The sequence below is a fragment of the Passer domesticus genome, chromosome 6 (genome assembly GCF_036417665.1).
Source record: "Passer domesticus isolate bPasDom1 chromosome 6, bPasDom1.hap1, whole genome shotgun sequence".
Lineage (NCBI taxonomy): Eukaryota > Metazoa > Chordata > Aves > Passeriformes > Passeridae > Passer > Passer domesticus.
Window position 1 is genome coordinate 31,998,404 of NC_087479.1, and position 12,862 is coordinate 32,011,265.

General features: G+C 37.6%; 2 long non-coding RNA genes across 4 annotated transcripts in view; one reads left to right on the forward strand and one right to left on the reverse strand.

The window, feature by feature from the left end:
* LOC135303024 (uncharacterized) overlaps positions 1 to 12,862 on the forward strand; it is a 313,352-nt gene that overhangs the window by 29,274 nt on the left and 271,216 nt on the right. The window lies entirely within an intron of this gene.
* On the reverse strand, positions 6,681 to 7,858 carry LOC135301966 (uncharacterized). Its single transcript, XR_010363695.1, has 3 exons — positions 7,780 to 7,858; positions 7,497 to 7,523; positions 6,681 to 6,725 (listed from the first exon to the last, which is right to left on the reverse strand). It is a non-coding gene; the product is annotated as an uncharacterized LOC135301966 (long non-coding RNA).

The following is a 12,862-nucleotide window of genomic DNA, read 5'->3' on the forward strand; positions in this document are numbered from 1 at the left end:
AGTTTTTCTGAGAAGGTCCAGTTGGGGGCTGCTATTCTAAACACATGAGACAGGAACAAGCAGTAACATTGGGGTTTGCATCCCTCTGTGATCCAGCAGTACTTGCTTCAGCCCTTAAAAATGTTACATCACCACAGTTGGATGTTGTGTGAGCTGAGCGGGAGTCAATACTGAAATTGTTATTATTTTACATAAATGGAAGACTCGCTGTAACTTTGGGTCTGCAAGAAACTGAGATGGCCGCAAACTGTTTTCTCAAAAGAATAAGGCTAAAGATGTTTCAGGGGTCTTTCATATGTTATGACATTTTTTTCTCCATAAAAATTTATTTTTCTTGAAAATATTTAGATGCATTTACAGTTTAGTAATGGATTACATTCCTCTTGAAATGTGTGTTTATGTGATTTAAGAGATATCTTGGGGTTATTCAAGAGAAAAATAGAACAAAGGATAATTTATTAGCAGCATGCCAATAGAGGGAAATAATAATACAGTAATAACAAAAGTCTTAGACAAAATGTCTTAGACAAAACAACTTGTATACCATTTCCAGAAAGAGAATACCAAATGCTTATGCAAAAAATATCAGGACATTGACTTCCCAGGTTCTTGTTCAGAACTTTGATCTTATATATTAAACAGTAGTTATAGGTAATATTGCTGGTTGACCACTATCAAATTAGTGAATGATAGCAAGCTAATTTCTTTTCACATCTATGCTCACAAGGTCACTATTATATTTGAACCAATTTAGTGGCTCTGCAGCAATGCAACAGAGGATGAATTTTGAAAGACTGTAATTGGTGCAAACTTGACTAAAGCAGAGGATTTCTGGACAAGAAACAGAAAATCTGATCTTCCTAACATTTCAAATCAACCAGGTCTTGGTGGATGGTTTTTTGTTTACATATTTTTGTTTACATTTTATTGTTTTCCATAGCTGTGTGCCCCATAGAACCTACTTGCAACTCCTCCAGTATATTTTGATTTTCTCAGAAAATAGACTTAATGAAGGTGTTAATTTCCTTTTTGTGAAGGGAGGAATAATTGGGTATTCTAACAAGAGTCATAATACATCCTGAGTTTGAGCAGCCTCTGAAAGGCTAGAATGAGTGGCAAGGTAACTCCATGCACCAAGAAGAAGCAAAAGAAAGAAAATACCTTTTATAAAATGAGAACTGTGTAGACACAATATCTGGAAAACATGAATTTCCTAAGGGAATGGAAGTAGGGGTTGCTGATCTCCACTGCTGTTGTGCTCAGTAAATGTTATTGCATATACTGTTCTGGTTGATGACCAGATGGTTTGGTAATTGTTTGTCCTTGAGTAGAGCCTGAATTCAGAGAATTCTTGAACGCTGTTTCCAGAACAGTGAAATTTCCCTAAGAAATTTTGAGCCCACTGAGCTTTACTTCTGCAGTTGCTTTGCCATTTGTAAGTAGTTAACCTACATTACAACACACTGGAGAAATCACTCTAGAGTCCTACAATGTAATGTAGTCAGTAGTATGCCAGTAACAAAATTAAGCTTCTAGTATACATTGACTTGGATCAGGAGTAACTGTTTTGTGGAATATCCAATTTCACTGTGTGTGGCACACTTTTTTTGCTTTAGCTTTATCGTATGTGGCATGATCCATTCTCATTGTCACGAATATCTCTTTCTCAAACTCTTTGATGTATGTGTAATTTCTGTAAGACACTGTGTTTTCTGCTGCCAGAAATATGTTTTATATGCTCCTTGTATATCCAAGTGCAACTGTTTATGCCTAAACCTACATCAAAGGGACCTATGCCACTGATGACTTGTGGGGTTCTTCTGTACCGCATGGAAAGAAGAAACAGGCCTGTTTCCTTCCTCTAGAGTGCTGTTTTCCTGACCGTAAATTTCACCAAATAAGTACACTCTTGCCAAGTTGGCTTTGAAAATGTCTAATTCCTACTAAGGAAACTTACTGGAAGTCCTGTGTTAGTCCTTATGATTGAGATCTGTTCCCATTCAATGACAATATTGAATGATCTGTATTAAACATGTAGGTAATCAACAACCACTTCTTCCCCACCCTTACAGATTGTGCTTATTTTTTTAATGCATGAACAAACCCTGGAGTATCCTACTCTAAATGGGCCCTCCAAAACTTACAGTTTCAAAGAGAAAAATTCCACTTCCCTTTTATATATTTTAGAACATTGGAATCTGATGTATCAAAAAAAAAAAAAAAACCTCTAAGAAACAAACTTTTTTTACTTTTTCAAAAGATTTTAATTCCTATGCTACTGCTGGAAATCTGAGTGGTTGCAACTTTTAATCTAATTATTCATGACTAGAAAGCTAATAAAAGATGGAATTTTCTTGAGTAATTCAAAATGGCTGATTTTCACAATAAAGAAGTAAGCTTTTCCCTTGTGAGGTCTCCAGAGAGAGCAATTGTCCTCTACTTAACGGAGCATGATGCATAAGTTTCCTCTTTAATGTGCTTTGAAATGAAACTGTTCTGGTCCTTGCCTGAATGAGGGTTGCAGGGAGAGAGAGGTTGCCCTGTTGTGGAAATGGAGTCAGATAGGTCAATTTTTTACCTTTACAAATTTTTGTTGTCATAATAAAAAAATAGCTACTTATTTTTGGGTGTGAAACTTGTCTGTGTCAGTCTGAGCCAGAGCAGCCTCAGCCATGTGTTTGTATTTTGGTCTGGCTTGCTCAAGAAGCCTCAGCACACCACACAAAGCTCCTCTGTCTCCAGGCTGAGTAACAGCTATATGATACTCCCAGACATACCTTTCCTAGCCACATGACATATTGCCATTCCAAGTACTGAAAGCCTGTATATTTCTCTTTCCTGTTATTATAAATTCCATGTAGAAACTAAACTTCAGAAATACAGTGAGGTGTTTGCTAGAGACTTAAACCTGAGAGTAAGTGCTTTTCTGGGATCTCTTCTGTCAGTTTGGACCTCTCCAGACACACCAGTGGCCCTTGGGGAATATGTAGAGACCTACACTCAAAATGGGGGTGCAAGAAAGAGAAATGTTTGCATAGGCATAAGAGGTAGTGACCTGAGGTGGCCTCTGTAAATCAACAAAAATATGTGAAAGGTTTTGGTTGCATGAGCAGAGAGAGAGCTTGAGACACCTAAAAAATAAAGGGGAAAAGGAACGTTTTGGATGGAAGCCAGCAGGGACAACATGAGAGTAGAAAAAGAAAAGCTCAGAATGGAAGCTGGGTGTGACAAGATCCAAGAATGAGAGATGCATGGAGTGAAGGAAGAGGGGTGTGTGTACAATTCAGAATCGCAGAATGACACAGTTACAGAATGTTTGAGGATGGAAGGTACCTCTGGAGAACATCCAGTCCAACCCTCCTGCTAAGGCAAAGTCACCCAAAGTAGCTTGCACAGGATCACATAGATAGGTGTTGCATATCTCCAGAGAAAGTCTCAACAACCTCTCCAGGAAGCCTATTCCACTGCTCTGTCACCCTTAAAGAAAAGTTTTCCTCATATTCAGATGGAACTTGCAGTGTTTAAATTTGTTGCCCCTTGTCCAACTGATGGACTCGTTAAAAATGTGTGTCTGAAAGGCAAATTTTATTTCAGTATTTATGTTTTGCTAGTTCAGTATTTATGTTTTGCTTTAAAAATATTTGTGGTGAGAAATTATCTTCTTTGACCTGATTCCCCTTACAGTGTAATTCTCCATTTGGTTGACTTGAAGAAAAGAAAATTAAGTTCAAGGGTGCAATGGTCACTGTCCAATAAAACTTGCTTTATTTTTATTCATCTGTATCTGAGGGAAAAGAAACCAGGAATTATAGTTTTTATAGTAATTATAGAAATATAGGGAAGAGGAGGAGAAAAGATGAGACCACAGTATGTGAAGGCCTTCATACTGTTTATGTCTGCCTGCAGTCCACTTGCTGCATGAGGGACGCAAGTTGCTTTGTGGAAGAACAAGACCTAATTACACCAAAAAAACCATAATATTGAGTGATCAAAACTTACAGTTGGATATTCAGCTATAGAAGAAATAAGGATTTGCAATATTCCAAAGTCCAGTGGACATTCCAGCTTTGCCTGTCTCTACATGCACAGTTGGTCATAGCTGGTCTGTGCATAGTTATAACTCAGCTTGAAATGTCAGAGTCCTGCACCATAATGATTGTCATGGAAACATTCACAGCGAGACTCTCCCTGAACTCAGCAGCTCACCGAATAATTACAGTGCTATAGTGGCATGGGATCCTACATACAGACAGCTCTCCTTATTGAAAAATGGGAATGGCAAGTTACCTTTCTCCAGCTGCTTATTCCATGCAATAACAATCTGGTCTTTTATTAAGAAACATCCTAGAGAGAAGCAAATGAATTGTAAAAAGGATCAGTGGAAACTACTGCATTAATTGCTCTCTCCCATGCCCCAAGCAAGAAAACCAAAAAATATTATTTTTTCTGTCATTATTAATTTCTATCTGAATCTTTCTTAATGAAGTATATTTAATGTATTCTGTAAGAATACACCTTTCCAAGATGACAGGTTCTACTGTCAAAGATGTCCCTGAGCCTGGACCTGACTATCCCAAGCTCTATGGAGAAGGAAGTGGGTGGAGATAATGATCTAACTGGATGCATGGCCACATTTTTCAAATAACCTCTGTCTGTGAAAAAAAAAAACCAAACAATATAAATGCCTCTAAACTTTGAAATGTTGATGCTGGAAATCTAGATCTCTCTTCTGCTTATATGGCTTGGGTTTTTTCCTGTTACTTTTCAGTCCTGACTCTCTGTTACTCCGTCTTTGGAATGTAAAAATGTTCAGTTTATGTTACTTAGTTTCAATATTGTTAATGATGGCTCATCCTTTGGTAAAAGCATAAGTCATCACAGGAGCAAACCTGAGCAAATGTCTTATTCAAAAAGATAGAATACAGCGCGTGCCATAACCAGTCACAATTGCCTCTAGTTCTAGAAAGCAGAATGCAAGACCTGAATTCCTATAAATAGGGATAGTTCCATAAATTTAAGTGGTGTTGATTTGATTTGTAGCAACAGGGTCCTCATGCATGAGAAGTAAAACAAAACCCCTGCATATACTGTGTTCTTCTGCATATAACATTTTTGATTACCCTGTGTTCATTATTATTGAAAAAGGGTGGTAATAGAAAATCACAGCTTCTGAGGAGGCTGAGGCTATTTTGCCAAGAACAACATCATGTACCAGCTTTTACTTCAGGATAAAGTCTGTTAAGTATCTAGCAGATTTGTTTTCCATCAAAATAGAGTTAATATATTATATGTGGTCCTTTAAAGGCTACATGGTTTCTGAAAAAAGCTCTTTTGGGATCAAATTGCATTCGTTGCTGAACTTGATATGGAGATGGTGAAGCTCATTAAAAAGCTTCATGGCAGGTAGTCAATGCCACTGCTACCACAAATCTACATTTTTTTTCCAAATTACAATTCCAGGCATACTTTGGTTTCTTCTGAGCAAAAACAAGTGACACTGTAGAAAACTGTAGGCTAAGAAAAGAAGGCAGTGGGATGTGTGTGTTCATTTGATTGTCCTACTAATTTGCAATAATATATTGAGTATCACTGTAAATCATTGAAATGACAGACCAAAACACAGAAGATAGTATTAGGCATAGGCCCTTCAGTTTCAAAAAAGGATTTAGATTCCAGTGACCTAAATCTGTAGCTATCTGACAACTGATTTTGACCAAATTCTGCTTTAAAAATGGTCAAGTCTTCCCACTTTTTTCCCTTACAATACTTTACTGTGATTAATCTTGCATTCTTAATGTTGTCTTTAATCACAGTATATTTTAGTAAATACAAAAGCTTAGGCACTGGGGATGGAGTTTAAGAAGATATTAAGAATTAAATTCAAGAAAGTGTTTTCCAGGTCTTCACTTAGTCACTGCTTATATAGTTCTAAAGCTACCCATAAAATTTCCTAAACTCCCAGGTTAAAAAAAAAAATATTTCCAGGCATGGACAAAGAATTTCAGTTTTGGTTTGTCTGAGCATTTCAGCATCTATCAGAAACATATTGAGACTAGTAATCCATACTTACATTGTGATAATGAGATAATTTCCGTTTCAGTTGCCAGAAAGGACTCCAGCTGCAAACTGAAGGCTATAAACATTACAAAAGCACACTTTTGGCAGCCTCACCTGCATTTTTAGGGCTTCCTAAGTGTTTTGAAAGAAGTTGTCTATCTAGGTAGACATATAATAAGATATGGAGGAGCAACGTGGAAGAGACTTAACTGGCTTTGCAAATACATTAACACTCAGAATAATAGATTTAATATTTTTCACATTTTCACAGAATTGTAGCAATTTTTTTTGTTTTCTTTTACTCTAGACTGAATGACCTTGGAGAAAGTCCTTGTATCTCTTCTTGAAGAGGTACATTATCTTCTCTACGCTAGAGAAATGCCAGAGTTCCCTGTGTTTAGATCTCTTATGCTGAGAAACAGAAGGCTGCTTTGGTCAGCACCTATACACAAAGACTAAGTATTGGCCTTGTCAAACAATGTAAGACATTCATTGATGGCTTCTGCAATGCCATGGGACATGGCCCAGAGAGATTCTTCAGCAAATGTTCATGCAACCTAGGAACCCTCTACGCACCTGCAGAGTATGTCTGCTGTCCACATGTAGTAGCTCTGATCCATCCATATTAGACCTGCCTCCCACCCCTGACATGGCTTCCTGCCGTTCATCTGTCACCACAGAGAAGAGATTGGTGTCTGCCCCTCTGTTTCCCCTCATGAGTAAGCTGGAGACAGCCATGAGGTCTTCCCTCAGTCTCCTCCTGGATGAACAGACCAAGTGACCTCAGCTGCTCCACATATGGCTTTCCCTCTAGACCCTTCCCCATCTTTATTGCCCTCCATTGGATACTCTCTAGCACTTTATATTTTTGTTATGCTGTGGCTCTCAGAACTGCCCCCAGCACTCGAGGTGAGGCTGCCCCAGCTCAGAGAAGAGCAGGACAATCCCCTCTCCTGCCCAGCTGTGATGGAGTGCCTGATGCACCTCAGGACACAGGTGGCCCTCCTGGCTACCAGGGCACTGCTGACTCCTGTTCAACTTGCCGTCAACCAGGACCACCAGGTCCCTGTCTGTGGCACTGCTTCCCAGCCTCTCATTCCCATTCTGTCCATACATCCAGGGTTGCCCCACCCCAGGTGTGGAATCCAGTACTTTCCCTTGTTTCTGTTCATGTGGTTGATGATTGCACAGCCCTCTGATTTGTCAAGATTTTTCTGCAGGGCCTCCCTGACTTTGAGGGAGTCAACAGCTCCTCCCAGTTTAGTATCATCATCAAGTTTACCTAATACAACTTCATGTTCTGCATCCAAGTGATTTATGAAGACATTGACAAGAACAGAGATGAGGAAGGAGCCCTGGGAACCCTACTAGTGACTAATCATCAGACCCTATTCACTACAACCATTTGTGCCCACCCTATGAGGCAGTTGTTCACCCACCATAGGATGTGGTTATCCAGTTGTGGGCTGGACATTTTATCCAGAAGAATATTGTGAGACACAGTATCAAAATATAATAATCACTATAGCCTGAGTTACAAAGATATTTTTGGCTTCACCTTACAGATCTCAGGTACAAAAGATTCCATGACACATTAAAACAGGTCATTAAAAATGTGCTTAAAAATTCAAGCTGGAATGTGAAGGTGAAGATATGGGTATTTCTTACTACTGCCTGGAATAACTCATAACTATAATAATAATTTATGGAAAGATTAATCACCTTACTATATGCATTAACTTATTTTTCTAAAATCAAGGCACATATCTGCATAGGTTAGACCCTGAATAAGCTGTCATCCAGAAATGAAAGAGTCTCCAGTGTGCTAAAAGACATAGCACAGTTACAATGTATGAACACTGGAAAATGAAATTTTTTTCCTTGGAATTTGTTAATGTAAAATTCTTATACTGAGCATCCAGGACTGGATGAGCATTTGTCAGCATTTGAGCATGTGGCTTCTCACACAGGCCCGCACAGTAGCCTATTATGACCATTAGACCACTGACTAAATGTAGTGAATGTAAAATTTGAAATGTGGTTACAAGGCTACAGCTGAATAGTCAATTTGGGAATTGAAATTGGGGGTCTAAATTGTTTTTTACATGGGCGCTGTATTCTCCTGTCACTGGAAATGAATAACCAACATTGACTTTTGAAAAATTGCTTGTCTCTACAGTGGGAAAACAAGGCCTTTGGGTATACATTGCCTACCAGAATCACAGACATGCTCTGTTCTGTGTTTTCTCAAGATTGCTATCTCCTTCTTTAACCATCTACACATTCTGATTTTTATTTTATTAATGCTGGATATTCATAGACAGAAATTGTTCTGCAAAGTGATGAATTTTGCAAGCCAAATTCTCTTTCACTGTCCAGCTTTATAAGAAAACAAGCATATAAGGCTCCAGACAGAAGGAAAAGCCATTGATTTTAGTTCATATATTTAGTGCATGATTAATACTAAATATACATAAGCATACACAAATACCATGCATGTTGCCTTTTTCACTTAATTTCTTGTTCACTTTATTTTCTTCTAAATCAATAAATTACAATAGTGGGGAAAATTGATTTAAAAATCTAAGATAAACATAATACAGATCTAGGAGACAGACAGAAAGACATTTAGATAGATGCCAAGGAGGAGAATAAAGAAAGTGGGTATTTTTAGTGTCCAGATGAGACGTATTTTTCATTAGGAAAGAAAAAAATAATGTCACAAAGACTGCAAGAGTGTAAGAAGCAGAAGTTAAGTGATAATTGACGCATTCTGTTATAGACAGCCTGTGAAGACTCCTACTCTTAACTGAAGTAAGGGTCGAATTACAGGATCTTTTGCAATAGGAATAAAACACCCTCAGATTCCACACAGACAGATTGTATGAGCATAGCAGTTAAATTAATGAACTGAGGAAAAGCAGGTTGATTAATCTGTAGCTGTTATGACTGTGGTGAGGATTTGAAAACAAGCCAAGAAAAACAACTGTAATAGGGAGCTACTATTGAGCTTTCTAGCTGAGAAACAATGTTGAGGTGTAATTTTAATTAGGATTCTGAGTGAAAGACAGCAGAAAGTAGCTTTGACATTGAAAAACTGATGAGTATGAAACATTATCCGTATTGCTCATTAAATATCTATTTTAATTTTGTGGTCAAAATATTTTTTTCATACTGTGAACACCTTTTTTGTATATTCATGAGACTATTATTTTAAACCTTCTTAAGGAAAGAACAATGTCTGAAAAAGAACTGAGTAAGAAGAACTCTTTTTTCAGTGGCCAGAGAAATTGAGCTTATCCAAGTTTAAGGTTTGAAAGACTGATCCTAGAGGAGGTTCCTTAATTATATAAATAGGCGTAATTTTACTTGAAGCTTCGGAACCTAAAAAAAAAATTTAAAAGTGTAGCTTTCTTAAGGATTATTATATGAGTGCCAGGCTCTCCATTTACCCCTTGGCCATATTGAATATTGCTTCTGTGAAGTACTTGTATAGTGCAATCCAGTGTGCAGTACCTAGTACCATCCTATATATTAATCACTTAGATTTGGTTGCAAAAATTTAACTTCTTTGACCTAAGTAGCCCTGATACAAATATTTTCAACAGGTTGCTCTCCTTTAGCTGCTGGGAGATTCTGCAAAGCCTTATCACTGCTGTCTTTGTACTCTTACACTTAGGAAATCTGCAGTAACATTGACATCAAGTAGCTAAGAAAACATCTACATGTGCATTACATTTACTTCTTCAGCTTCAGCTCAGTTAATGAACTGTCTGCTTCCATGTAAATCAAGAAAAACAGTTAATGCTTTCATCAGGTGAACAGTGCTCAGGAGTTTCTGTAAAGGTGGGGCTGTATTCGCTGCAGTGGCTAAATGTTGCTCATATAAACATCCCATCTCAAATATGTTGTTCTGTTTTTCAGACAGGCTTACAGGTATTAAGAGAAAGTGTGCCAGTGTGCCAGGTACCAGAAGCCAGACCAATTTATTTTGAATTTGTGGAATGGAGAGAAAAAAGAAAACAGCCAACAAAAATGCCATTAGTGGTTTTTGAGATCTTAACAAAATGGAAAGAGTGAAAAGCTGAGATTGCATCTGGGATTTATCACCATGTTTTGATAAACCTTTGGTTTAGCCGATACTCTGTCCTCCACTGAGGATTCAGTGAAATTGCACCATTGCACTCTCAATAGAGTTTGTCAGATCAACTTTACACCTGAGTGTTTTTGACTGATTAGTTACTGGCATAGACAAGTGAGGAATTCAGAGAAAGGTGACTTTTTCTTCTTAGGAAACTTAAGCATGTGAAATATTACTAGGGACCATGACCCTAATTAGAAAAATGGGAATAGTTAATTTGTTTCCATCCAAATTTAAATATAACATCTGAATCTTCTTAAAGAGTAGTAGATCTATTTTACTTAATATCAAATTGATGTGTTGATGTATTGCCAGTAAAGGAGAGGTCTGTAAAAGAGATGCTTTTAAGATTACTTAGTCTCAGATGAGTTGTCCATAGCCTTTCACAGTGCATGAACTCTGGGGTGCCAAAGCATGAAAATCCATCTCAGTTATCCACTTGAAAAAGTCAAGAAGTATCCTAGTTAGTAAACTTTAGAGTAATTCCTCTATTGCTGCGTATTTCATTATTTATGCAAAAAGAGCACAGCTTTGGCTTGAGAGCTGCTAACAGCTGTATCCCTGGAATATTCTGTGTTCTGTCAGGCCCTCCTTGGATGTCTAATGTCTAACATGAGAAGACTCGACTGTCTTTCCCCATGGACACGCTGTCTAAAATAACCATTTCAGTGTATGTTCCAGGTCACAGTCACTGTTCTGTGAGGCTATTCCTTCTTACTATTGCTGTGTGCTTCCATGTGGCTGTAGTTTAAAACATCCAGGTCCCATAAAGTAAGTTGAGAAAACCATGAAGATCACTCCATGTAAGCAGTCTTTTATCTTTGCACTCAGCAATTACTTACTCTTATTATTTTTATTTCTTGAGCTTTCCTGGATGTCATTTTGTTTTTTGATCAGATAATTTATGAAAGAGATTTATCAGTATTTTACAAGGATCTATACCCATTCAGAATCTTCTCTGAAATATTATCTACAACATGTAGTTGTATGTTCTAAGTAGAGTTATAGTAATGGCATTAACAGTGCTAATATCTTTTAGACTTTTTACCTATATGGCTCCTATTGTATATTAAAATGCACTTTTAAGAATGTCACATGTATCAACCATACATCTCTTTCAAGCATTTCAGTTTGCATGCAGCTTTTTTTCTAAAATTGTGTTTTTTCTGCTTGCTTAGATAAGAATTTCTGACTGCAAAAAAAAAAAAGTAGCCAACCTGGTGATACAGACAGTAAAATTGCAGTTTTGGTGACAAGTGTATGATACCCTCTAAATTTACCTACAGTTTTGTTAGTAGTGCACATGCCCCTATGTGCTATTTTTGTTTAGTAAATTTAAAAAATCATTTATGAATAAATCAGAAAGGTGCCAATCAACCACACATTCAGAAAGAAGTCAAAAATAGTGTATGTAAACATAAGGCCTTTGTAACTCCAGATACTGTAATATCAGCTGCCTGATGTGTTTCTGGCAAGCCGAGGCTAAGTGACGGAGTATAATGAAATGTTAAATTAACCTGTAAGGGGTTCCTAAGGACAGAGGATACATTTTATTTAAAGAAAGTAATATTGTACCTCATGCCAAGCTGAAGTAATTTCCTTCCGCTTTCTATGCTTCCTGGGTTTCCAGATTTATATTTTTTAACGGCATTTGCCAGAGCTCACCTGAAGAAAGCATTACTCAAAGTCTAAAGGAAATATTTTTGTTCAGAATCCAGACCCATAAAGAATAACTACTGTATGCTAAAAGAAAAGAAAAAACCCTGTAATTTTACTACTAATTATGCACATAAGTCGAATAAATAGCCCACTGTTTCTGTGTTGAATAGAAAATTCACACATTGCTGCTTACAGCAATGCACTGGCGCTGCTTTCTCTATCACTAACCTAATTGAGGGATTTCTTAGCATGCAGTTTGTCTTTTCTTGGAACCCAAAGTAGATTGTGTGAAGCAAAATATACACATGGTCCCATTGACTGGGCGAACTATTAGTTTAAGTGTTCACTTCAGTCAGTTATTCAAGAACTCAGCTACTTCTTGTTAGGTATAAAGGAGCTTAAGTTTAATTGAATTTATGTATAATGTATAATTCACTAGTTGCAGAACGATTGTTCCACTAGTTCCATTGATATACTAAATTACTTGAAGGCCAAAAGGCTGAAAATTTAGCCATCAGGAGCTGGATTCATAAGGACATGTATGAGTGTAAATTTAGCAGTAAGGTACCTCTTTTTGTCAGAAAACTATCAAACAGCTGCTGCTTAGAATTATAGGAGCATAAATTTCCCCAACAGTTAAGTTTCCACCAGTACAGCATTTCTAGTGGCCACATTTGCTGTGGAGCCCTCTTGGTTCTGTCAGTACTGGAATACATTCTGGACACATGGGTCAGGGACTTCAGTCCTTTTGCAGAGGGACTGGATGTCTCACAGGGACCCTTCCCAGCACAATGGCTTCCTCTGTGCCACCTGGAGGCACCCGTTTCTTCCACGGCTCCATGCAGGGATTCAGCTTGGGGATATGGATTCTGCCAAGTAGAAAGACAAATTTGACTGGTGAGTGACTTGAGTCCTTTTTTTCATTTGTGGTGACCTTTTTGCAGTGTAGTGCAATGAAAATTGAAGAACTCAAGAAATAAGGCCAAGATTTTATGAAGTCATCCA